Genomic DNA, 22,661 nt, shown 5'->3' with positions numbered 1-22,661 from the left:
CCGATGCAGGGGACACGGGTTCGTGCCCTGGTCCGGGAAGGTCCCACATGCCGCGGAGCGGCTGGGCCCGTGAGCCATGGCCGCTGAGCCTGCGCGTCCGGAGCCTGTGCTCCGCAACGGGAGAGGCCACAACAGTGAGAGGCCCGCGTACCGAAAAACACCAACAACAATAACAACAAAAGAACAAAAAAACTGCAATGAGCTATTACCTCACACCTGCCAGAATGGCTACCATCAAAAAGACAACAAATAACAAGTGTTTGTGAGGATGTGGAGAAAAGGGAACCTTCCTGCACTGTTGGTGAGAATGTAAATTGATGCAGCCACTGTGGAAAACAGTATGGAGGAGCCTCAAAAATTAGAAATAGAACTGCCATATGATCCAGCAATTTCACTTCTGGGTATTACCCAAAGAAAACAAAAACACTAATTCAAAAAGATAAATGCACCCCAATGTTCATTGCTGCATTATTTACAATAACCAAGATTTGAAAGCAACCTAAATGTCCATTGATAGCTAAATCAATAAAGAAGATGTGGTATATATATATATATATATATATATATATATATATACACACACACACACACACTTATACACATATACAATGGAATATTACTAAAATATGAAATCTTGCCATTTGTGACAACATGGATGGATCTAGAAAGTATTATGCTCGGGACTTCCCTGACGGTCCAGTGGTTAAGACTTTGCCTTCCAATGCAGGGGGTGCGGGTTGGATCCCTGGTTGGGGAGCTAAGATCCCACATGCCTCAGGGCCAGAAAAACAAAACATAAAACAGAATATTGTAACAAATTCAATAAAGACTTTAAAAATGGTCCACATCAAAAAAAACATAGAAAGTATTATGCTAAGTGAAATAACAGAAAGAGAAAGACAGTTACCACATGATCTCACTTATGTGTGAAACCTAAAACAAAGAAAACAAAACTAAAACAGATTCCGAGATACAGAGAACAAACAGGTGGTTTTCAGAATGGAGGAGGGGTTGGGGGGAAATAGATGAACCAGATTTAGAGGTGCAAGCCTCCAGTTATACACAAATAAATGACAGAGGTGTGATGTACAGCATAAGGAATATGGTCAATAATATTATAATAACTTTGTATGGGGACAGAGTGTTATTAGACTTAGCTTGGTGATCATTTCACAGTACACACAGATGTCAAATTACTATGTAGCATACCTGAAACTAACATAATATTGTACATCAACTATATTTCAATTTTTAAGAAGTGGAGGTCTGTCAAAAACATCCCAACTTTTCATTCCACTATTAGTAAAAATATGCCATTAGAAAATGAAACATCCAGTAAAAATGCTAGGTGGGAGGCTGGGAAAATGGCATAAACTCAGAGTGTCCAAGGCAAACCAACACAGGGGTCACCCTAATTTATAGGTAAGGGAATGCTGCTGATGCTTTGCACCCAAGAATACTATTTCACACCTTGAATGGATGCAGGACTGCCCTTTGGCAATGCCAATAGAACCAAAAAAGCTCAGGAGAGAAACTAAAATCCCCTACTCTGTAAAACGCCCTTGGGAGATGTCTCAGAAGTTAGTGATAGCCCAATAGCCTGGTCTTGATAAACATTCTGTGGGTAGAGCTGTCCATCAATACAGGATGTAAGATAATCAAGATGCATATCAACAAATGCAAACTGTGAAGAGTCAACAGCCAATTTCCAGAGTTTCCATAATTTGCAAATGTGTACATTTTCTCCAGGCACGTTGAGGATGATGGCACCTATGGCCATTGTGAGCAGACTCAGAGGGTCAGATGTATAAAACAACTATTTCAGACAAAGTAGATTTAATTGGGCAGTTTAAATGTGCCTGTTTGAATGCTATTTATGTTAGAAAAAAAAAGTAAATACTTCAAAAGGCCACACAGGGTTTCCCTGGTGGCACAGTGGTTGAGAGTCTGCCTGCCGATGCAGGGGACACGGGTTCGTGCCCCGGTCCGGGAAGATCCCACATGCCGCGGAGCAGCTAGGCCTGTGAGCCATGGCTGCTGAGCCTGCGCGTCCGGAGCCTGTGCTCCGCAACGGGAGAGGCCACAACAGTGAGAGGCCCGCGTACCAAAAAAAAAAAAAAGGCCACACAAACAAACTTTGGTTTATCAACACAGGTTCTGGAAGGATTTGAATTGGTTATTTATAAATCAGAGGCTTCTGGGAATTCCCTGGCAGGGCAGTAGTTAGGACTCGGTGCTTTCACTGCTAGGGCCCGGGCTCAATCCCTGGTTGGGGAACTAATATCCCACAAGCCGCCAAAAATAAATAAATAAAAATTTAAAATAAAATAAAATAAAATCAGAGGCTTTTGTAGCAATTGTAGAAATATGTAACTTGTACTATTGGAGGATTGGGGAATAATGTCATTTCTCAGTTAAATTAAATTTAGAAAGATGTCAATTAAATCTCTTAACTTAATATTAGATACAGATTTCCATGTTTGTGTAAGAACTTTATACACTTTTAATCTTTATAGCAAACCCATAGCATTGTGATAATTAAATTAATACATGCAAAACACTTAGAACAGTGCTTGATACCTGTTAAAAACTTAATAAATGTAAGTTGCTGATATTAATTTTCTTTTTAAGAGAATTAGAAACAGGAGAAATTTCAGAAGTAGGTAGAGTTTACTGGAAAATTTCAAGCAACTATGTGGACATTTATTTGGTATTTTTTCCCATTCATTATTCATTTACTCAGCAAAACATTTATTGAGTACCTAGTCATTATAACTATCCTGATTATTTGAGGCTGGTTGTCATGGAATCAATATAACTTAATTCCATCAATATATGATCAATATAATTCTATTCTTGCATCTAATTTAATTTCTTTAACCAGTCTTTACTGAATCAAATAAACCATATAATAAGCATTTATGAAGAAAGTAGCTTTAAAAAGAGTCTGTAGATTAAATGAATTCATTCTTCTGTTCCATTTCCAGACGATAATTACACTTCAGAAATGCCAGCAGGACACAAGATGCTGTAAAGCCAGAGAAATGTGAACATTAACGGAACAGCCTGGTCAGTTATGATGTCATTAAATAAAACACACACTCACATAACCCGAAGCCAAATAGACCATAAAACAATTTATTTCTTTCCACATAGAAAGACCAAATGCAGCTACCTTAAGAGCGAGGACTCTTTATGTCAATTAGGTTGTATTTTAGACATTTTCCATAAGTTGAATGATTATAATCAGAAGCTCCTAGGATTTGATAAAAACATATTTAAAGCATGTGGCAATATAAAATAACTTTAGCAAAAAAAAAGTATCAACAAAGGAGTTTTGAAGTTAAAAATTTTTTTGATATACCCCAAATCTTTCTGAACTTAGTGGGTTAAATAAGATAACAGGTAGGTGAAAATGTAACAGATATAATTAATAGTCATCCAATAAGTTTTGCTAAAAACTTTGGGTTTATGTCCCAGCAATTGAGAAAGCAAATTATTCTAATAGCTAAAGCACAAATCCTTTTACAAAATTAAGGGAGCATATAATATAGTTGTTAACCAAAATAAAATTTTAAATAATTTTTTATGCTAGATAATTATGCTATTTTAAGCACTCATTTTGGAGGGAGCTCAAAGAATCAAATGAGGGGCTTCCCTGGTGGCGCAGTGGTTGGGAGTCCACCTGCCGATGCAGGGGAGGCGGGTTCGTGCCCCGGTCCGGGAGGATCCCACGTGCCGCAGAGCAGCTGGGGCCGTGAGCCATGGCCACTGAGCCTGCGCGTCCGGAGCCTGGGAGTCCGCAACGGGAGAGGCCACAACAGTGAGAGGCCCGTGTACCAAAAAAAAAAAAAAAAAAAAAATCAAATGACGTTGCCCTAATAAAACTTTGATTCTGTTTGTGATTGAGGTTTTGCAATGCCTACATGTAAAAGAAGAATTGGAATAGAATTGATGCATTATCGCTATCTCATTTGAGTAATAAGTAATAACCATCCATGGATAATATAAGTCAATTTTTATAAAGGCCTGTCTCATTAATCATTTACCTTTGTGGTTAATAATTATTTATTAAAATTTTGTAATATATTTTATAATCTTTTGCTTAATTGTGTACTGCCATGTGCTGTGTAACTGTAATGAAAACTTGATCCAGAAAAAAGAAAATGTAACTTTTAAAGGTTTGTGATCATAAGTTTTAAAATTTCAATTTATTTACATATTTCTGTGGCAAAGAGCTATGAGTGATCAATAAAAGACTTTCAAGATTAAAATAATTTACATGTGGGTGAAATTCTATGGGAGAAGTAGAATGAAAATATAAATTCAAAGGGAAAGAGAAATGATACAAAATTTCAAACTGTTAAAGAGCGAGTCCATCCACTCTTTAAAAGGGTGATGAAAGGCATCAAATCACTGAAGTATTTAAAGTATTTAAAGTCCAGTTTTATTTTAAAATGTCAATGTTTCCAGTAAACCAGAAATTACCTCATTTGCAACTGTCTAAACTTATGATAACACTTTCTGATGGTCAACATAAATTGTGCAAGGGTGTGCATGGTTTTTTAAATGAATTTGGTACCTATGAAAGCAAAAGCATTGGAAGATCCCTGCTGTGAGATATAACGTCCATGCTGAATCCAAAAAGATGCAGAAGAGATATCCAGAGGAAATGGACTGGGGGCTGGTGGCAACCCCTGTAGGGCATGAGCCAAGGCTGGGAGACTAGAGAGAGAAGATGACATATTTAAGGGAAAAGTGTTTTAGGACAGCTGGAGTGGAGCCCCATGAGGGCAGCTGAAGCCATGGGATTAGTCAGATCACCCAGGTGAAAAGTTAGAATAAGCAGAGCAGCAGAATCTAAGGATGGAGCCTAGCAGGTAGAGCAGGTAGAGAGGACCCCCTGAAAACACCAAGAAGGACCCCCTGAAGACACCAAGAAGGTGTCATCCAAGAAGGGGGAAGAGAATGGGGAGAGGGTATCATGAAGACCAACGGTGAGTTTCAAGAAAGGGAATTGACAAAAGCGTCCATTGAATTTAAAGAGAAAAAGGATTACTGATGAACAGGCTGGTTAAGAGTCTCTGGGTGGGAAGCCTCAGAAAGCAGTTTAAGCAAGAAAAGTAGTCATGTAAAAAGTCAGAGGAAGAGTTGAATCAAGGCAGCTGCAGGAACTTGTGCTGGAGCACCTGGTGGCCTCTGTCTCCAGTGAACTGCCATTCACCAGTTCAGCTCCAATCGCTCCCGGTCTCTGTATTTCTATTCAAGTTTCAGAGTTCTGGGAGATTGGCCCAGCTCAGGTTAGGTATCTACTCTTTTTTTTTTTTTTTTAATTTTTAATTTTATTTTTATTTATTTATTTTTGGCCGTGTTGGGTCTTCGTTCCTACGCATGGGCTTTCTCTAGTTGGGGCGAGCGGGGTCTACTCTTCGTTGCGGTGTGTGGGCTTCTCACAGCAGTGGCTTCTTCTGTTACAGAACACGGGCTCTAGGCACGTGGGCTTCAGTAGGTGTGGCGTGCAGGCTCAATAGTTGTGGCGCACAGGCTCAGTTGCTCCATGGCATGTGGGATCTTCCTGGACCAGGGATTGAACCTGTGACCCCCTGCACTGGCAGGCGGATTCTTAACCACTACGCCACCAGGGATGTCCCAGATATCTACTCTTAAATGATCAGCCATTGTCGTGGGGTATGATAACCTCGTGGAGAATGGCCAGTGTGGGCCTGTTCCCGCATATTTGGGCTGAGTTAGAGAAGGGGGCACTACTGTCAGCCTGGAGTCCCCCTCCCCCCACCCCTGAGCTGGGGCTACCACAGACCGCCTTACCAAAGAGAAGTTTGGGGAGCAGAAGTCAGACTGCAGTGCCCAAGGAGTGAATGGGAAGTGAAAAAATGGTGTTTAAGGACTTGGCCATGATGAGACTGAGGGACAGAAGGTGGTAATCAGATAGAGTGATTGGATTAAGAGAGCGTATCAGCTTTGCCCACCAATGGAACATTCTATATACAGCCAGTGTTCGCCTCCCATGCACATAAGAATCTGGTCTTAAAATTCACCTGTAATGGTTTCTCAATGTGCCCGAACTATAAAATAGTTGATGTGGGGGGAAAGAACATGGACTTTAGATACAGAAGACATGGGTTGGAGCCCTAGGCTCTGTCCTTGAGTAGATGTATGACTTTAGGCACCTTGCTTAGTTTCTCCAAGTAAAAAGAACTGAGGAATGATCAAACCACAAAATGTATGTAACTATTTTATAAACTGTAAAGAACTAAATAGATAATATGGTGTAATATCCACAACAAACATACAGATTTGAATTGGCTCACATACACCACCAGCAGCATCATTCACTCTTCAGAAAATTCTATGCGCTTGTTAGTCTAATAACATTTTTGTTCTGGAAAGCATAGAGCTTTGGAGGTAAGAAAGGTCTGTAGCAATCATCTAATCAAACTCTCAGATTTTGTCAAAAAGAAGCCGATGCTCAGAGAAGTTTAGTGACTCATCTAAAGTCACACAGCTAGTAAGAGACAGGATGAGGACTTGACTCAAGCTTTCCTGACTTCTAATCCCGTACTCATTCCACTTTATTATGCTTCTTGTATTTGACTTATATGTTGAAGTATTACATACTCTTTCTGCTGTATCACATGTGATTTTTTTCAAAGTCTTTCCACCATAGTAAAATCTACTTCTTTGGAAAAAGAGAGAAATCTATATTGCATGGTCTCAAATGAGAAGAGAAATTTCTGTTAGGTCATAGAGTCCTTGGCTTCCAGTCTTAGGGATAAAGAAATTGCACTGGTATAACTGAAGGGAATGGCTACTCAGGGCCAAGAGCAGTATCAGAACATGTAGCCGTCTTGGGAGCACAGGTCTGAATCTTGGCAAGGTCAACACGAGAGCTTAACCTTTTAAGACAGATAAATTGAGTTCTTGGAATGCCCCTGTTTAGTGGGCTTGTAGGGGTCTTTCGGATGAGCCCCTTGCTAAGTGAAGTTCGGTCTGCTTTGCATCAACTTCACACAATCTCAAGATAACCTCAGACTGGATCTCCATGAAGCCAAAGCCAGCAATAGGAAATTCAGTCTATCAACTCTTTATTTGGCATGGGAGAAATTGCTATATTATCCATTGCAACGTTATTTATCTTAGTGAAGTTTAGAAACTGCCTACACGTCCCCAAATTAGGAAATGCTTAAATGAATTATGGTCCATTTCAATGAAGGAATATTGTGTAGTCAAAGAAAATTATGCTTTCTTAGAATCTAAGCATCTTATAGTTAATTTTTTAAAATAATTTACCTTATATTTTTGACAAATGTTGATACCGTATTGACTCAGCCTGGGTAATATCATGTATGAAGCACTTTATAATGTTTCCATTTACCAATCATATTATCTGGCCCATCCTGTAGCCTCTTACCTATGACTACTACAGAAAACTTCTGAGTTCTGGTGGGATTCATGAGGATGGGGGTGTAGTTACATAACTCTAGAAGTGGGGTATTAATCCTTTACATTATACTGAAAGGTATGACAATTCTCTTAAAGTTAAAAGTACTATCTAAATTTAAATGCTATATCTCTGTTAAACACTTTTTTAGTCTTATTATTTAATTAAATATTTTTTCTACTAAGTAAATACTTTTTTAACGTAATACTTTTTCAGTGTCTAATTCTGGCATTGTAACAATGGTACAAATTAAACTCAGACAGGCTAAAATCAAAAAGACTGTAATAACAAGTTTGAGAAAGTATGTGGCGATACTGGAACTCTCATACATTGCTTGTAGGAATGCAAAAATGGTGCAACCATTTTGGAAAACAGTTCGGCAGTTCTACAAAATGTTAAACATAGAGTTACCATATGACCCAGAAATTCCATTCCTGGAATATACCTAAGAGAAATTAAAACACATGTCCATACAAAACTTTGCACGCAAATGTTAACAGCAGCGGTATGCACCATAGCCAAAAAGTGGAAGTAACCCAAATTTCTGTCAACTGATGAATGAATAGACAAAATGTAGTATATCCCTAAAATGGAATATTATTTGACCATGAAAAGGAATGAAGTACGAATACATGCTACGACATGAATGAACCTTGAAGACATTATGCTGAGTGAAAGAAGTCAGTCACAAACTGCTACATATCGTATGATTCCATTTATATGAAACATACAGAATAGTCAAATTTATAGAAACAAAAAGGAGAATAGTGGTTGCCTAGGGCTGGGGGTGTTTGGGAGAAAATAGGGATTGACTGCTAGTGAGTACAGTTTCCTTTTGCAGTGCTGAACTGTTGTAAAACTGATTGCAGTGAGGGTTACACAACTCTGTGAATATACTAAACACCATGGAATTGCACACCTTAAATGGGTGAATTGTTTGGCATGTGAATTATATCTCAATGAAGCTGCTAAAATATAAACTCAGATACTAAAGGGCTGTTCTCTGATTGAATGCAAGGTCACACACATTGGGAAAAGGAACATTTGTTTCTTCTCTGAAATTGAAAGATTGGAAGTCCCTAAAGTCAAGATTTCAAATGAATGAGAAAAGGCGTATGTGAAATCAACAACAAATGGGGAAAATATCCAATCTAAAACTTAGATCAGAAATGCAATGCACCTAGCTTCATGTTTAAAACACCATCAAATGGTAGAATACAAACCAAAGCACTGTTTTATACATCTCTCATAAAAATAATCTAAAGTATCACAAAAGTCAGTGGAAAATGGTAATTTGCATGGTATGTGGTGATACCAGCTCAGTGATTTCCTTAACCAATCGATCCTAGTTTTGCCTATCATAAGCAGAGGCAATTTTAATATATCTCTTGCTTTTGCCGGAGGGAGGAAGCCATTCCCACATCATGATCACATCCTTATAGAAACTGAAAATGTGTGTTCAAGCCATGGTGGTCCTGCAAAAATGTAAACTCATAAAGGGGTTCTTGATTCATTGTCATCATTCATTTTGTTCACTGGAATAACCAGAGTTTTGCCAGGTTATACAATGACTGATAGCTTTTTCATAAAAGGGTATTTTATAAAATATTGAAATGTAGCTTATTTCTACCTGATAAATGCCTGGACCTGTAAACTTTGAACCCTCATTGGCCTTTGTTGCTTGTGACCTTGTTAAAATGATTAATGTTCTCTTAACAACAGCAGGCTGCGAAGGCAGCATGTACTTACTGTGCGCAGATTCTTTATTCGAGGCAAAATGAGGCCGTTCAAATATAAAACTGCTAATAATATTCACTCTAGTCCCCAGGGAGTTGTATCATTTTTTAAATTTCAGGTACCCTATGAGAGGGCAAGTATGTATTTTTGAGATACGTATTTTTTTATGTTAAAAAATTACAAAGGACCCTCAGATTTTAATTTCAAAAAAATGTATGTTAACACAATCTCCTCATCAGCTCTAAATGAAAAATAAATGAATGGACATTAGGATTATCTTATCACACATTTAAAGTTATTATTGCTTTATGAGTGTTTAGTAGCATTTTGTACCAGTTTGCTGTTATCATCAGAGTTGGTGAGTTATATCATTACTGAGCTATGTGAAGTCTCAAACCCGCCAACTCTATCCACTGTTAATATCCATCACTTAAATAGTAAGGATCTGCCTTTGCCAGAAGTCAGCAGCATTGCTTTCAGAGACTAGATGAGAAATGGACTGGCTCTTTCTTAATTAACATCACTCTGGAAATGGTGAAGATGTAACAAAGTTTTCTCACTGGCTTTACACCAGAGTTGAAAACAAAACATAACAAAACAAAAAGTTCTGCTGGCCTACAAAATGTTTTATGAGCCCAGTGTTCCCTGAAAAGGCTCACGGGAAATAAATAAAATTAGAAGACTTTAGCAACTTGCTCAATGTACATCATTACTTCCAGTGGATAAAAGGATATTTGCAACTCTGAAAATGAATGTCTTGGACAAAATATATTTTCTTATGACTATAGCAAGGAAGATCTTCCTTGTTTAGGGATAGGAGGAAGCAGGGGATGGAGGGTGACCCAAAAGTATTAGGGAGAGCAGCTTTGTTTTAAAGAGCTCATCTACAGTGGAATCAACGGATTATTACATCAGCGCTACAAACAAGGCATTTCCTACCTCATTCAGGATCCATATCACCATAGGCAGGGTTTTTGTTTGGCAATTTACATAAAATATTACTAGAGGTAAGTTTTTTTTTTCCTTAATGGCTCCAAGGTTAAAGTTGAAAATACCAACTTGAGGTTGTGCAGAGATGTGGCCATACTGAATGTCATTCCACGTATTCCAGTAAATCATTTCATTATCCATAATAATAATCTTCACTGGCTTTAGAAATAATTGCTTTGCTAAACTTAAAGGAAGTCTGATTTTAATTTGCTATCTACATCTACATTCTCATATTCTTTTTATAGATTTTTTAACAAGTTATCAGTAGGATCTTCCTTCACTCAAACATAAGTGAAAGTTTTATCTATCTTGAGATATCACTAAAATAATTTATTGCTGGGGAAACAAAACCTTTTGTCTCAAAATATATTTCTTCCCGACAGCTGTGGTATTTCAGGGAAAGCACCAAAGCTATGATGATCTGGACTGCAATCAACCATTCTTAATAGGAAATTTTACAGACTTTTAATAAGATATCTTCAAATAATTTATGGGGAGAAGTTTTGAAGTGAAGAGGCATTGTTTGGCAATATGTTCTTCCTCTAATCTCAGGAAATTTAAATAAAAGAGTGCTCATTTCCTCTGAACTCAGCAGTTCTCCTTTTAAAAAAAAAAGAGAATGATTAAGAAAAACACCTGCTACAACAGTCCCAAAACATGGTTTACTTGCTTCAAACAAAATTGTGCTAAAACAAACAAACAAACAAACAAATACTTCAGTACTATTAAAGACTTCTCTTGTAGACTTCCTGGTTAGGAATTTCCACAAACAAATCCAGAGAGCCAGGATTGTTTGAAAATCATCAGAGAATTGTCCCCTGTTTACTAAATGTGTAGAATCATGCCCAGGTCACTCTGCTCCCTTGGACCAGTGGTTCCCAATCTGTCCTATATCTTGACCCCCACCTCCAGCTGTTTGTTGGTTTTGATGTTATCTTGATGTTACTCTGAATTCTTCCCATTAAAGTTTCTACATTGATCTTCTTTGATTTCCCACCATTTTGTTGTGGGTTTTGTCTGGCTGATTGGTTTTGGTTTATAATGTTGTTTTCCTACTTGACAATGGAACTTTAAACTCTCTTTACCTGTCATCACAATGATAATTTCACCATCTCAGGATATACTGACATTCGTTCTATTTGGTTCCTACCTAGGGTAGGAGATGGACTACATCCAAGCCTCTCATGCTTTAATGTAGATACATGTAAATCACTTGGGTGTCCTGTTTAAAATGTAACTTTGACTTAGTGGTTCTCCTGTGACGCTAGAAATTCTGCATCTCTAACAAGCTCCCAGGTGATACCAATGCTACTGACCCTTGGACCACACTGAGTAGCAAGGACTAGATGATATCAAAGGTCTCTTCCAAGTTTAAATGCCATATCCTAGGAGTTTCAGTGAGGTTCCTGTGGGGTCACTGAAGGCTCTATGAAACGACCCAAAATTCTTACCAGAAAAATTTTTAAAATTTTGACAGCCACATATAATGCCCTTCTTCAAGAAATGCAACCAGGAGAATAAAAATAAACCAAACATTAGCTGATTAGAAGCAACCATGATGTTGAACATAATCTTTGTCTTGGGTCAAGAGAAAATTATTTTATTCATTTTCACACTAGATCTTTCTGTCCTTCTCTTTTTTCTTCCAATAACCTTGACCCCTCTCCCACACACACATTCAGTTGGATAGCTCCTGTACTTACATAAATTTTGCTTTCATTCATCAACCATCATCCAGAAACTCACAGCTGTACTGTTAAAAGAAAAGAAAAAAGGTACTCAGCTACGCCTCTGATAAGATGTACACAAGTTTACTCAAAGCCTAGTTGTGTTCTCAAGGAAGGATGGGAGGAAATGTGGATTCATCATGTATGTTCCCAAGATATCCTGAAGCTTTAGCCACTAATCCAGGAGAATTCTTTCTCCAATACCAACTCATTCCTATATCATTCAGACTGTATATAAGGCTAGAGATGGATAATTCTTAAACCTTCAGCCAAGATATAAATTGAAATTTTCTCCAAGCTTAAAAAAGAATTGTCTAGCTTAGAATCTATTGTTGTGGGCTGGGTTTCATGGATTTTTCCTTCTTTTCTCTTATGAGTAAGAGATATAGTAATTTAGAAACATGGAAAACTGATATCCCAGTTTTCTTTTTCTGTTTTCTGTATTTTTCAAGAGTAGAGATCAAGAGTGATGACCTCAGTTTTCCACTTCACTTTGTAGATGAATATCCAATTTAATGAAAGAAAAGATTTCAAGAACATTTATGCTATATTGGACAAATATAAGTGGAAAGAATTTTTAAATCCTTCAAGAAATTAACTTTTTGGGGCTTCCCTGGTGGTGCAGTGGTTGAGAGTCCGCCTGCCGATGCAGGGGACACGGGTTCGTGTCCCGGTTCGGGAAGATCCCACATGCCGTGGAGTGGCTGGGCCCGTGAGCCATGGCCACTGAGCCTGCGCGTCCGGAGCCTGTGCTCCGCAACGGGAAAGGCCACAACAGTGAGAGGTCCACGTACCGCAAAAAAAAAAAAAAAAAAAGAAATTAACTTTTTGTAAAATTTCCAAATGCATTTGCATACTATAAGCCTTAGAGCATATTGTTTGAACTATTCAGAGACCAAAACAACCAAGGTCAGACATAAATTCAAAGGCCTTCAACAAGAGCAAAGTAAACAGAAACAAAACGATGGAGAATGGGACAGGGCAAGGGAGGGAAGAGCAAGCCAGAACTGAAAGTGTTGTCTCTTTCTGGGAAGGCTGCTCTTTGGAGAACATTTAGAGCTGGGAGGGAGGGAGGGAATATCAGTTTAGCCAGTAGAATCAATCCAAGGGATCAACAGTGTAGCTGATGACGCAGACATTGCTGTGTAACAAGCTATCCTGAAACCTAGTGGCTTAGAACAACAGCTCTTCTTATTGTGTCTCATAATTTTGTGGGTCAGGATTTCGAGAAGGGCTTGGCTGTTCCATGTGGTGTCAACAGAATTCTCTTGGGGGTATTCAGCTGGTGGATAGGCTCATCTGTAGGATCCAAGACAGCTTTGCTTATATGTCCAGTGATTTGACGGGGATGACTGCAAGGCGAGGCTCAGCAGGGACTGTCAACCAGAATGACTTCATGAGGTTTCTCCAGCATGGCAGCTTGAGGGGTCAGACTTCTTACAAGAGCCAGTGTCTCGGTGAACAAGGCAGAATCTGCATGGCCTTTTGTGACCCAGTTTTGGAAGTCACACAACATCACTTCTCTGTGCTCTTTTGGTCAGAGTAGTCATAAGCCTACTCATACTCAAAGGAAGGGACATAGACCACGTGTCTTGAAGGGAGAAGTGTCAAAGAATTTGGGGCCATCTTCAAAAACTGCTACACCCTCAAATCCATGAAATACTTCTAGAAATGGTAGAGATCAGTATTTAACTACTGGCTACCATAGGGAATGCAAACTCAAACAAATGTTATCTTTTTTTCTCGGTGTGTGTATGGAAGGATGTATTTGAAGTAAAAGCTGTATCTCCTTATTCACAGTATATTCAGAAGTACAGAATCAATTGTCTAAAATTTTATTACATAATTTGGCAATAATTCAGTTACTTATTTCTAGATTACTTACTACTGGTATTGTATTCCAGTGCCACCTGCTTTGTAAGGCATGCAAATGTTGTATCCACTGTCAACTACATGACAACAGATTGTAGCTCTCACTAATAACGATATACTGTTAGCATATTGTGAGGTTTTATTCATGTTAGGATTTTACTCAATTCCCCTGAAAAATAGAAAATGAGTGGTTTACAAAGTCCTTTGATAGCTATGAATTAAATATTACATGGCACAAATCATCATTGTTAGTAACAGTAGTCATTGTTTGTTTAGTGGCTTTGGGCCAGATGTTGTTTTAGATCCTTTACTTAAAATTTCCAAACTCCTGTCCACAGCTTTGTAAGTAGCTTATTAAAGTTTTATTATTATTAACCAGTAAAATAAATCAAAATCCAGGGAAGATTTTTTTGAAAGGGAATGATGTAAAATAATATATAAAACTTTGTACACCACTCATTATCTGACACTTTTAACTGTTCACTGTCCAAATTGTTCTTCTCTGCTCCGAGAGCAGCTGAGATTTGCATGCAGCTAAAAAAAATTTGGCAAGAATCAAAAAAATCGAGAGCAGGCCACAAGCTGGTTCATCAGAGAAAGTGGTATCCTCACACGTCTGAAGGGTCCATCTTAAGTACCTGATTCTCATGCGTGATATGTCCTTGAACAACCTCTTCCACCCTTTTATTTGTAGGTCAATTAAATATAAAAACACTTGGCGAGTGACTGCTAATGGGGATGGGGTTTCTTTTGGGCTTGATGAAAGTGTTCTGGAATTATATATGGATAATGATTGCACAACCCTTTGGAAAAAAATCCCCACTGAACTGCACGTTTTAAAAGGATGAATTTTATGGTATGTGCATTATAGCTCAACAAAAATATAAATATACTGTTAATAATACATGATCCTTACAGAAAAAAATTGGGAAAGGATTATTATTAACGATCAAAAACCTTTAAAAATACTTAAACAGGTCTAGTTATTACATACAAGATATCATAGAGCACGATCTAATTTATATTTTCTACCGTTGTGTTGACAGTACCAGCCACAGTAAGGTATTAAATTCTGCACTTGGGCAAATGAACAGTGAGTTAATCTTTGCCACTTGTCCCCACTTACTATCACCACACCAGCCACACTCCCTAAACCGCTCATTAAAATGTCATGGAAAGAATGTGACCCAACCCCTTCAGCCCCGGCTCTAACAAGACTATCACTGCTACCAAATCAATATGTAAACTCACACACTCCATTTGATCAACTATCCAAAGTCATGTTTACTTTGAAATTCATTTGAAGCCCCAGCACCAAAAAAACCCACCGAACTGAAAATTGCTTCTCATGGTTATTAGTTTTCTTCTTTTTTTTGTCTTTTCTCCACTTTAATGGTTTTATCCATTATTAAGGCTCACATTATGTTAAAAAATAGAGATTTTTATTTGACTACTGAAAAAAAGGCCGCCAAAATGCCTGCCAATAACTAGAACTTAGAGAGTGTGACAGTGGTGCTAAAGTACTGAGATAATACACACAAAATATCCAAGCATATACTGGTAAAGGAAAGTTCTTGAATTAAGTCACTAAATCCCAGGGTTGTAGCTATCATTCAATAGCTCCCCACCATATTCTTCCACAACAAATAAAGGGTCTCAGATTTTTGCCACTGGAGATCAATATAGGGTGGTTTTGCCTCTGGAAATAGCTGGGCCATGGGGCTGCTAAGCTCACTGACAGAGGAGATCGAAGTCATACAGGCGAGCAGCAAAGAGAATGTCAGCAAGCTCCTTGTTCTGAGCTGGGGGTAAAGATGCTGACGTAGTGAAGTCACCTGGAGCACAGCTCTCCTTGGCAGCGCTCCCTCTCCTGGCGTTCCCAGGCCCCTGCTGGCCCCGAGTGGCCCCGCGATGCCTGGGGCCCTCTGATGTGTCTCTCCACTCTAGCCGTCACCTCTGACCATGGCCTCTGCTCCCAAATTAGTCCTCCCATAGCTCTCCATCAAAGCTCCTATTTCCTCCCTGATCTCTCCCCATAAATGTTAGAAAAGTGATACGGAATATTTACAAGATGATGCTTTGAAAATGGCACAGCTCTATAGAAATGGCCTTTGTTAGTGAAACTAATATGTTATTACTCAGCGTGGTTTATTTACATATGAAAAGAGGTTGTTTGTGGTGATACCTCGGCCATAGGAAGGAATTGGTAATGGTAGAATGGTAAATGGGAAGAATGTTTTGGGAGATAGAAGTTTCCCATCCATTCATCCAACCATCATTCCAACACATCACATCATAAAGCTGCTATCTACTCTGTGCTATTGTTAAACATATAAGGGTTCCGAATTTCATTAATTTATAGTTTGAGGCTACACTGTACATCTTTAATGCTAAATCGATTATTATTATATGTATACTATCCATATGGCTGAGAAAATGTGGATCACTTCAGTGAGTTTCTGACTATGTTTATTGAATGCTTATTATTACCCTGAAGTTTTCATTATCCCAGGGCTCCCTTCTACTCTGGCCCTTTAAGTTGCCTAACTCACCACACGCCCTAGCTCTTCCTGAAATAAAGGCACAAACAGCAGAAGACTCCACACCTTATTTCAGTATATGCTACTCCCCCTTCTGTTTGAAGACCCATCACGTTCCCCTTCTAGCTTTTCGAACTTTGGATTTTCACAAGATTCTAAACTCTGCTGCTCTCCTCGTTCTGGTCTCCCCACTAGTTTCAAATGAGAAATTCCACCTGCACAGAATCCAACAGGGACCAACCAGTCCAATCTCCCAGCAAAAAGGTGGTAGAATTCACATAGGCAGAATCTTACCTTCAACACTAGTAATTGTCATATAATAATTTGTTATGTAATGGCTTACTTAGATTCAATTTTCCTGGGACAACCTGAGAAATAATTCTTTTATTCTGTAAGACCGTTAACCCCATTTAACCAACATCATACGATGCCAGAAACATGACATATTCTTGCATGTCTTAAATAGAATGTATATGTAAAATATACCATGGTATGGTATTTTATGCCTCACACTTAACTCCAGGAGGCTGTCGACTGAAAAACAATGTGCAACGTGAGAGTTGTGAGTTAAGTTTTACCTGGGGCAAAATGAGGACTATAGCCTGGGAGACAGCATTTCGGATAGCTCTGAGAAACTGCTCCAAAGAGGTTACAGGGAAAGGTTAATATATATGTGATTTTGGTGAAGGGGGAATACATGAAATCAAGCACATCTTTTTTGCAGAAGGTTTCAGCTAGTCACGAGGAGCAGACTTCACCATGAAGGATTTTAGTGCTTTTCTAAATATGAGATGAAAGAATTGGGCTCATAAAATCTTCTCCTGAAAGTCTCTAACTAGCTGAAGACTTGTTCTGCCAGTTTTTCCCAGATCACAGAGTGCCTCATTCTCAACCTCCACCCTGAACTCCTTTCAGGGGGTGTTGAAAGTCAGCCGCTACAGCAGCTCATAATTTAACCCTTGTAGAGGTAGATGGTAAGTGCCAATTTGCAGTTGGCAAGGCATATACATACAGCAGTGGAAATAAATAATACCCAAGATTTTTTTTTTACAAAAGAGTATACCTCCTGATACTTCATAAATCAAAATAAATTCATCCAATTTATACTTGGCCCAAGATTCTTTACACAGGCAACATTTTTAAAGGAAAAGGAAGGACAATGCTATTGGCATTGTACTTTATGTGTGTTTGGTTGGCGTGAATGCATTAAGGGCATATATACGAGGGCTGGATCCATGGATTTACAAATGCAAACAAGATGGCTTGAATTTACCTATCACCGAGCAGACATGCTCAGAAGAAGCATGATCCATGTAATTTCTGTTTCCTAGTGGGAAACATGGTAGATTAGCACTCAGCATCCATCCAGCCTTCTTCTAGTAGTGTTCTTATATGGCAGGCTGGAAAACTGAAGTGAAGGACACTTCCTAGAGTCACTTGAAGCTAGGTATATTATTTCCTAGGGTTGCCGTTAACATATTACTACAAATTGGACGGCTTAAAACAACGGAAGTATATCTTCTGGAAGCAAGAATTCCAAAATTGAGGTTTTGTCAGGGCTGTGCTCTCTCTGGAGGCTCTGGGACGGAATCCCTCTTCCCGCTTTTGATGGCTCCAGGCATTCCTTGGTTTGTGGCTGCATCACTCCACTTTCGTCTCTGCCTTTATCTTCACATGGCCTTCTCTTCTTTCTGTGTCTTCTCCTGTCTCTTACGAGGATATTTGTCATTGGATTTAGTGCCCACCCAGATGGTCCAGGATGATCTTATCCCAAGACATAATTATTTCTGCAATGACCTTTTTTCCAACTAATGTAATATCCTCAGGTTCTGGGTAGACATATCTTTGGGGGAGCCACCATTCAGCCTACTACACTAGGTTTCTGGATGCGAACTTGGTTCTGTCCATTGGATGCACTGCGTGAGAGTTGGAAGGCAGAAGTGAGGAGGGGGCTAGTTTTCTACTACCTTGGCTGAAGCTGTTGGCAATCACAGTTATTAAGATCTTCGGATTTTCTGCAGCAAGTTAGCAAGGACAGCTTTTAAATTTGTAAAGAGCAAGAGCAGTTGCAGGACTTCCTGATCTCTAGAAGGCAGCTCCAAACCTGTCTTATTGAAGCCAAAAGAGTCCTCCTGATTCCCACCTTCCCAAATGTGGCAAAGGCAGGAGCTCTCCTGGCAGGTCAGTTCTTTAGTGGTGTTTTTGGAGTAATTCTGGAGATCCAACCTAGAACCCTAATTAAATCACTTTCTGCTTAAATAGCAAGTTAGTCAACTAAACCCTACCAATACCTCATGGCAACGAAAAAGAAAATTTTAGTATTTAAAATAGTATAGTTTTAGCTTGAGCTCCATACTGTTTCTTATGTCTGACTCATGGTGACTAGACCAAAAATCATTTGAACAGTGAAGCACAGGGCAATTTTTTTAGGGTAGTGAAACTATTCTGTATGATACAGTAATGGTGGATAATTGATGCTATACATTTGCCAAAACCCGTAGAATTTCACAGCACAAAAGCTGAACCGTAATGTATGATGATTTTTAAAAACTCATTTAGGAGGCTGGGGGATCCTCCTGAAGAATGTGGCAAAATAGTCAACTCTATTACAATTGTATGAAACAACCTGTCTGAAGGTGCAACTTTGGAAATAAGTAGTCTGTGAGATTAAAGGCCAAAAGAACTTTTTTTTTTAAGTATCATTTAAGATTTCCTTTTTAAGTGATTATTTTCCTTCTTCATTCTTACCTGGGACATTATCTATAGAAGATATAAGGGAACCCCAGCCTTTTCTTATAAATAACCAACATGTTCTTGAAAATGCAAAATTTATTCTTAAGCTAATGTGAAAGATGTGAAATGGTGACCCAAGGCTTGATTCAGCTTACAGACACAATTTGCTTAGTCTGTGCTGTGTTTTAAGAACAGGGCAAGTAGTTGATTATATTTCAAAATCAGGGGATTGCATATAGAAATTTGGATTTCCAGATTTTTGGAAAAATCAGAAGGTCTAGCAAGACTGAGTCCATACTTGCACCTGACAATGTGCACGGCACCAACGGACTGCAGCTAAGAAGATGCTGACCTCTTTAGACAAGACCTGCTATCCAGTTCCCCATGGTTTTCACTACTTACCTAACTTACCTTGTAACTAAAGATGCCCCATAGATATCTGAGCTAAGATGCCCCATACACATTTCAGTTTGCATCCCCTGAGATAACGGGAAGATTCAGGGCATCCTATGAAAGATTGTGAAGAGGAGGCGGCTTGTCCTTTCAGCCTACATCTCCCCTTTCAACACCCTTTCCCCACCTTTCAACTTCACTTTACCCCTATTTCCCAAGGCTTCCTAACATCCTCCCTGTTTTCCCAGAGAAAAGTAATCTGACAATGTGTGACTTAACATAGCATCCTTTGCATTTGCAGAGAAGAGAGTGTAGAAAAGCCTTTTTCACTGAAAGCAGTGGATTTTTAATGACAACATTCTAGGCACCATGAGGCATATTCTAGACCACAAGCCTTTACATCACTAGTCTACCTATTCATAAGGCAGGTCTTGGGCACATTCTCTATGCTAAAGCTTGAGAGGCGTGTCCATTAGAATCGAGATTCTTTTTTTCTTAACATGGGCATAGTAATAGTGAAACATACTAGCTAGTGAGCCTTTAGTGTTGAAAACTACTCATTAAATATATTGGTTCTTTGATGTCCAACTCATAGCAAACTCTCACGGTTATTTTGCCAAAGGAAGTCAAAATTATCAAGTTGTGTTTTTTAATGGGGATTGATACACTTTTATGAAAGGGACTTTGCAGAATTTTAAAGGAACATTCATTTCCCTTCTTCCTAAGTACAGTAACCTTGCCGTGGCCCCGTGAGACTGCTCGACACCAGTGTGAATCTGCTGCTCCCTCGTGAATTTCACAACCCATCCAACAAAGTACTCTGACTTTTTCACCTAAATATCAAAAACTTTCAGTTAGCCAAGAGAAGAAAACATCATTATCAAAAGCCTTTCTCATACTTGATTCAATGGAAACCGCTGACCATATATAGGAAAAATAGCAGGCCTCTGAGATTTAGATGGGGGCATTCATCTTTCCTTTGTGATAAAAAGTTCGGCTGGTGACTTGGGAACTCACTACACGCTTCATTGACAGAAATGCCCTCTTTCTGCTTGAAAGCGTGGGCACTTCAGAAGGGCCTCCCCTCGCAGGATGAGTAAAAACAATATCATTTTCCCTGACAGCTGCTGAATTGAAGTGAAGGATTATTTATTTAAACTTTTGAAGCATGAAGCAAAATGCAGCCAGTATGTACTGTGTCTGTCTTAGAAACCATAAGTCAGAGGGAAGAGTTTACGAAGCATTCGGTCAGGGGGCTGATTCCCACTTTCTCGTGTAAACCACACAGACCGTAAGGTCGCAGTACCAGCCTCTGAACTCCTATTAAAGAAGCGATTGTTTTCAGCTCCCTGGTTCCTACTACGGCACAATCCCATTACCTCCTCTTTCCTCACAAAAATATGTTTCGAATTATTCCACGGCTGATGGTTGATGAAAAGCTCTTTTATTACTTGCTAACAGTCATTGTTATTACCAAGAACCGTGGGTCTGAGCGCCTTTGCTGTCCCGCCTCCCATCCTGCTGCCAGTCCCATCTAACCCATCACATCAGCACCTAACTGGTCCTGAGAGTTTCACACATTCCTGAAAACCTGGTGTGGCTACCTGCAGTCAGGCCTCCTGCAAATCACCTCCATTGCTGCTTGAGCCTAAGTTCAAGATGCTAAAACAGATGTGGAAAGTGAAATTTAATAACTACGCTGTTAACTAGTCCTTTTACTTTCTTTTATCTAAATACGAGCCTCTCAACAGATCCCAGAGGACCCCTAAGGCACAACTTTTCTGCTTTTTTTTTTCTTCTCATTTTTAAGGTATTATTAGACACTTACACCTGAGAATGAATTAGTTTATCAGCTTGTTCCTGAGAACAGGGGGAGGAGAGCACCAAAGCATTCAGTGCTTGGTCGGAGCAGCATGTCAGAGACGTGAGGGAGAACAAAGCAGGGGACGAGGCCCGGAAGACAACGCGACTCCTCCAGCCTGGCAGAACAGGCCCGGGGACAAATGGGGTGGACCAGACCTCCGAGAGGTCCACAGAGACACCTACTGAGTGCAGACCAGACAGGTGACCCTGGGGTTCTTGTGGGACAGCATCGCCCTGTCCCTGTAAGGGAGCTGGGAGGGGGAGCCGTCTCTGCACTGGACGCCGAGGCCCAAGGTGCAGATGAGAGCAGAAAAGCAGAAAAACTCCAAAATATATTGCCCTCCTTCCTATCTCTCATTTTAGAGTAAGTCTTTATATTAGTTTTCTGCTGTTGCTTTAATCAATTATGACAACTTTAATGGCTTAAAACACAGACATTTATTCTCTTACAGTTCTGGAAGATGAAAGTCCAAAATAAGTTTTTTTGGGCTAAAATCAGTGTCGGCAGGGCCAGTTCTTTCGGGAGGCTCCATAGGAGGATCTATTATCTGCCTCTTCCAGCTTCTGGCGGCTGCTGGCATTACCTGGCTTGTGGTCACATCACTTCCATCTCTGCTTCTGTTGTCATATCACCTTCTCTTCTGTAGTCAAATCTCACTCTGCTTCCCTCTTACAAGGACACTTGGGATTACATTTAGGACCCACTTGGATAATTCTCGGTAATTTCCCCATCTCAACATCTTTAATTTAACCACAGAATCTATGAAGTTTCTTTTGTCATATCAGGTAACATCTTTGGAGGCGGGGTGGGGGTAACACACATTCAGCCTACCATAGGTGCCAAGTATGAAGTAATTATATTGTATTATTATTTCCTTCTAGATTTTAAACTTGGATGTTCCAAGAACACAGTGCTTTATCTAAGTAGTAACTCTCTATGGGAAAAAAATCTTCAGGAATCTTGACAGCCCCTCTAAATGAATGGTGCTTTAAATATTGACAGGTTTTGATATTTGGATCTAGAATTTTTTTTAATTCAAACAAGTCCTAGTCACCCTAGTCTTCAGATTGTGGTTTCTTAGTACCATTTCCCTCTAAATGACTGGATAAATAGCTGATCCCAGGTCTAGGGTAGGAAATCTACAATATGAGCCTGAAACATCTCTCTGTGAAAGTTAGAAGGTCAAGAGACAAGTTGCAAAAGATCCCACTGGCCAATAATCATAATGGATTGAAATATATCAAATATATATATATATAAGTCCATGAGTTTGAACTGATTCCTCGACATCTTTGGAGGATGCTGGGGAATCAATTTATTATTTTAAAATCTGGTAAATAAAGGGA

At 39.2% G+C, this 22,661-nt stretch overlaps 1 long non-coding RNA gene across 1 annotated transcript in view; it reads right to left on the bottom strand.

Annotated features, from left to right (window-relative positions):
• Positions 1–7,594: 7,594 nt before the first annotated feature.
• The window catches only part of LOC125965280 (uncharacterized), a 34,137-nt gene continuing 19,070 nt past the window's right edge, over positions 7,595–22,661 (bottom strand). Inside the window, exons 2-3 of the long non-coding RNA XR_007478994.1 lie at positions 11,890–11,939; positions 7,595–10,786 (exon numbers count right to left, since the gene is read on the bottom strand). This is a non-coding gene — a long non-coding RNA (uncharacterized LOC125965280). The remainder of the gene's footprint in view (positions 10,787–11,889; positions 11,940–22,661) is intronic.

The sequence above is a fragment of the Orcinus orca genome, chromosome 8 (genome assembly GCF_937001465.1).
Source record: "Orcinus orca chromosome 8, mOrcOrc1.1, whole genome shotgun sequence".
In the NCBI taxonomy this organism is placed as follows: domain Eukaryota; kingdom Metazoa; phylum Chordata; class Mammalia; order Artiodactyla; family Delphinidae; genus Orcinus; species Orcinus orca.
Note: the sequence above shows the minus strand (reverse complement) of the source record. Positions and strands in the feature narration are given on the sequence as shown.